A 5,566-nucleotide genomic window follows, 5' to 3' on the forward strand; every position below is an offset into this window, starting at 1 on the left:
TACAAATTTCAAACATAGACAAATTATATGTTTTTAAAAACTACAGGAAATTTGTGAGCTACTGGAAAAAGAATCAATGTCATTGTACTTCGGGATAAAACGTTGTGGCCAAAACAAAACAGAAAGTTTCTGTTTTTTAAATCAGGCAGAAAAAATGAAAAGCTAACTAGCTAACTAATGGGGTACACGTGGCAAGTGGCTATTGGCTGCGTAGGGTGTTTGTTGGAACGCTTTGGGCAAATGGCCGCAGCTAAGGAAAATCGCTGGTTAAATCATAAGTGAACAAAAAAAACCACTGGTTTTCTAAACTAAACCGAAAGGTTACGTTAGGATCTAATCTAAGCCACTAGTTAAAGATCTAAGGGCTAAAATCGATTAGAAGAAGGAACACAGAGGGAGAGAAGAAATACCGTGCTGGTCGTGGCTACTCCGGCGGGAAGAAGATGGCCGGCGAGGAGGGAGCTCCGGGGGGGGGGGGGGTTGGAGGAGATGGGGCGGCGGCGGTGGGGTTACTCCTCCTCGGGGGAGGCAGCGGCGGGGGTGAGAGGGCTCGGGGGGCGCTCCCAGGGGTAGACGGGGGGTGGCAGCAGCTACTCCGGCGGGCGGCAGTGGCGAGGGGATGGGGCGGCGGCGGTCCGACGAGTTTAGGGTTGGGAACGGGGTCGGCGAGGCGCTGGGGTTTATATAGGCCATGGGGGGGATAGCTAAGGAAGGAGAGGGAGGACTCGGGGTAGGAGATCGCGAGTTCCCTGGGGAGGGCTCGGCTCGGGCACTGGTATAAGGAAGGAGAGGTAGGAGAAGGTGACCGCGGGGAGCTTGGCTCGGGCTGGGGGGGCCCGCAGGTCAGAGAGAGAAGGGGCGGGGAGAGAGGGTCGGTTGGCCGGTTTCTAGGGATTTAGATCCCGGGTAGTGGGGGATCTCGGCCGAGTCAAAAAAAACGCTCGGGGCGGCGGCTAGAAAATTTCCTAATATTAAACCTTTTTCGAAACAGAAATATAAAAGCTAATAAAGGAAAAATAAATCAAAATATCTATATATGGTATTATATATCAAAAAAATCAGAAAAAGAATCTCTACCCGAATAACATTTTTTAAAGCCAAAATAAAAACTTTTAAAAAATGTTTTTTCAGAAATTCCCAATTTGCTTTATTTCTTTTTGCAATTATTTTTGCAAAAGAACTTTGGGTTTTCTTGGCTCAAATATTTCAAAAATTTGCCCGCACTTTGGAGGGTCATTTTCCTCCGCTCTCTCTCTTGCGTGCAAGATAGTTTTCTCCGGGCATTTCTCGCGCGAGGAAAAAAATAGAAATGCAAATCAAAGATGAAGGAAAATTCATGAGCTAAATTTATTTCACTCAATATGCATAGATGCTTAGCTACAATGTAAAACATTCCCAATTAGGAAAATTGGGATGTTACAAACCTACCCACCTTAAGATGAATCTCGCCCTCGAGATTCGGGTTGGCTAGAAAACAGGTGCGGGTGGTCTCGACAAAGATCCTCTTCTCGTTACCAGGTGGCTTCCTCCTCGGTGTGGTGGCTCCACAACACCTTGCAGAACTTGATGATCTTACTACGGGTAACTCTGTTGGCAGTCTCGAGAATCCTGACGGGTTTCTCCTCATACGTCAGATCACTGTCAAGTTGTATGGCCTCTAGGGGCACTGTATCTCTCAACGGAACATCGGCCATCTCAGTGTGGCATTTCTTCAACTGGGAAACATGGAAGACATCATGAACTCCGGACAATCCTTCCGGCAGTTCCAGTTTGTATGCAACTTCGCCTCTACGTTCAAGAATTTTGTAGGGGCCAATGAAACGAGGTGCTAATTTTCCTTTCACTCCGAATCTCTTGATTCCTCGAAGTGGAGACACCCGAAGATATGCTCGGTCTCCCACTTCGTACGTTACTTCCTTGCGTTTGCTGTCGGCATAACTCTTCTGCCTGGACTGAGCTATCTTGAGTCGGTCACGAATAAGCTTGACCTTCTCTTCAGAATCTCGGATAAGGTCGGGACCAAAAAGTTGTCGGTCTCCAACTCCATCCCACATCAACGGTGTTCTGCACCTCCTTCCGTATAGAGCTTCGAAAGGGGCCATCTTCAGACTGGTCTGGTAGCTGTTGTTGTATGAGAACTCGGCATAAGGTAAATTGTCATCCCAACTAGACCCATAGTCTAGTGCGCAAGCTCTCAACATGTCCTCCAGAATCTGATTAACTCTCTCGGTTTGTCCATCTGTCTGCGGGTGAAAAGTTGTACTAAACTCCAATCTCGTTCCCAAGGTTTCATGCAGTTGGTGCCAAAATTTTGATGTGAACTGAGTCCCTCTATCAGACATAATGCTCTTCGGTACTCCATGCAGACATACGATCCTCGTCATATATATCTTGGCCAGCTTGGCACTCGTGTAAGTAGTCTTCACCGGAATGAAGTGAGCTACCTTGGTCAAACGATCGACCACAACCCAAATAGAATCATAGCCAGAACGAGTCCGAGGTAATCCTGTGATGAAGTCCATACCAAGCTTTTCCCATTTCCACTCGGGTATCGGCAGAGGTTGGAGCAAACCTGCTGGCTTCTGATGCTCGGCTTTTACTCGCTGACAAACATCGCATATAGCTACGTACTCGGCAATGTCTTTCTTCAATCCTGTCCACCAGAAACTTTATTTCAGATCCAGATACATCTTAGTGTTGCCGGGGTGTATTGAGTACGGGGAATCATGGGCTTCCTGAAGTATCAACTTCCTGAGTTCGGGATCATTGGGCACGTAGATGCGATCCTCAAACCATAAAGTTCCGTGTTCATCCTCACGAAAACCTTTAGCTTTCCCGTCTTCCATTTTTTGCTTAATCTCAGCTATCTCCTTGTCTGATTTCTGTGCTTCGCGGATCTTTTCTGTCAAAATGGACTGAATTTCTAGAGTGGCAACAAATCCTCTTGGAATTATTTCCAATTTGAGCTCTCGGAGGTCATCGACTAACTCCTGGGGTAATCCTCCAGCTCTGAGCGTGTTCACATAACTCTTGCGGCTCAGCGCATCGGCTACAACATTTGCCTTGCCTGGGTGATAATGCAATCTCATGTCATAGTCCTTGATCAACTCTAGCCATCGCCTCTGTCTGAGGTTCAACTCCTTCTGCGTGAAGATATACTTCAGGCTCTTGTGATCAGTGTAAACATCACAACTATTTCCGATCAGGAAATGTCTCCAGGTCTTGAGAGCGTGCACTACGGCTGCTAGTTCCAAGTCATGTGTGGCATAATTCAACTCATGAGGTCTGAGCTGTCTGGACGCATAGGCTACAACTTTGCCTTCTTGCATGAGCACTCCTCCGAGTCCTTGACGAGAAGCGTCACAGTAAACCTGGAAATCCTTCCGAATGTTTGGCAATATCAGCACTGGGGCTGTAACAAGACGTTTCTTCAGCTCTTGAAAACTGGTTTCACATTCCTTCGTCCAAATATACTTGGATTCCTTCTTCAACAACTCTGTCATGGGCTTGGCAATCTTTGAGAAATTCTCGATGAACCTCCGGTAATATCCGGCAAGTCCGAGGAAACTGCGGATCTCCTTGACTGAAGTGGGTGCTACCCATTCGGTGACTGCTGCGACCTTGGCAGGGTCCACTGCTATTCCTCCTCCTGAGATGACGTGTCCGAGAAATCCGACTTCCTTCAACCAAAACTCACATTTGCTAAACTTTGCATATAGCTTATGCTCTCGAAGCTTCTCCAGAACTAGACGCAGATGTTCCTTGTGTTCCTCTTCGTTCTTGGAGAATATCAGTATGTCATCGATGAACACCACGACAAACTTGTCCAAGTATTCCATAAATACCTTGTTCATCAGATTCATAAAATATGCCGGAGCATTAGTCAGTCCAAATGACATGACCGTGTATTCATACAAGCCGTACCGAGTGGTAAAGGTTGTCTTGGGTATATCCTGTTCACGAATCTTCAACTGATGATACCCGGATCGAAGATCGATCTTTGAGAATACGCAAGCTCCAACTATCTGATCAAACAGAACATTGATCATCGGCAAGGGGTACTTGTTCTTGATGGTCACATCGTTCAATGCACGATAATCGACAATCATCCTCAAGGACTTGTCCTTCTTTTCAACCAAGAGCGCTGGGGCTCCCCAAGGTGAAGAACTTGGGCGAATATACCCTTTGTCCAATAACTCCTTAATTTGCTTCTTGATTTCTATCAAGTCATTTGCGGGCATCCGATAAGGTCTCTTGGATATCGGGGTTGTTCCGGGTAATAGCTCAATCAAGAACTCAATCTCTCTATCGGGTGGCATGCCCGGCAATTCCTCCGGAAATACATCTGGATACTCCTGTATGATCGGTACTTCCTCCTGGACTACTCCCGTGAGAGAGTTTACTCGCTTACTCCGTGTCGGGCGCTGAGACACGTACTTAATCCGCTTCTGCTCGGGGGTGGTGAGCAAAATAGACTTAAGGGCACAATCGATATTCCCTTCATACTTGGCCATCCAATCCATGCCTAGGATTACATCCAATCCCTGGGACTCTAATACAATGAGGTCGGTGGGAAAATTATGGTTCCCGATGTTGAGACTCAAAGCATGGCATCCTATCTCGGTTGTCATCATGCCTCCTGGGGAACTGACCTTAATAGGTTGGCTGAGGGTTCTAGTTGGCAAACTATACTTTTCCACAACTACCCTTGATATGAATGAATGCGTTGCACCAGAATCAAAAAGTACCAATACTAGATGTGAATTTAGCAAAAACTTACCAACCACAGTATCGGGGTGATCATAGACCTCTTCAACATCAATGTGGTTCACCTGAGCTCGAGGAAAAGGATTGGGCTTCTTTGCTGCAGAGTTGTCGTTGCCGTTTCCATTGTCCCTGCTTGTTCTGGGGACAATCAATGGCATAGTGTCCCGTCTTCTGACACTTGAAGCATGTGATGTGAGTCAGATCCTTCTGAGCTGGAGTTGAATGCTGCTGAGTGCCAGTACCGCCATTCTTGAAGTTGCTGTTGTTGCGGTGGTTTTCGTTTCCTCCATGGTTGTGCACCGGGTGGTTATGCTGAACGTGTCCTCCAAACTTACCGGATCCAGTCCCAGTATTCCCTGAATCAGGGGTGTAGCGAGGCTTCTGCTGAGTGCCGGAGTTGAACTTTCCAACCCCATACTTTCGCTTGCGGTTCTCCATCTGCTGGTGTTTCCCCTCCAAGATGAGGGCCTTATCAACCAGCTCCTGGTAGTTGTTGAAGGTGGCTACAGTCAACTGAATGCTCAGCTCATCATTGAGTCCTTCCAAGAACTTTTCCTGCTTGGCCGCATCATCGGCCACATCTCCAGGTGCATATCGGGCAAGCATGCTGAATTCATCAACGTACTGGGCCACAGAGCGATTCCCTTGGCGTAAGTTGCGAAACTCACGCTTCTTCAGACTCATTGCACCAGCTGAGACATGTGCGGTGCGGAAGGCTTGCTTAAATTGCTCCCAAGTGACTCCAGCAATGGGATAAGTGGTGGTGTAGTTCTCCCACCAAGCAGCTGCAGGGCCTTCA

Source organism: Hordeum vulgare, chromosome 3H, assembly GCF_904849725.1.
Source record: "Hordeum vulgare subsp. vulgare chromosome 3H, MorexV3_pseudomolecules_assembly, whole genome shotgun sequence".
Lineage (NCBI taxonomy): Eukaryota > Viridiplantae > Streptophyta > Magnoliopsida > Poales > Poaceae > Hordeum > Hordeum vulgare.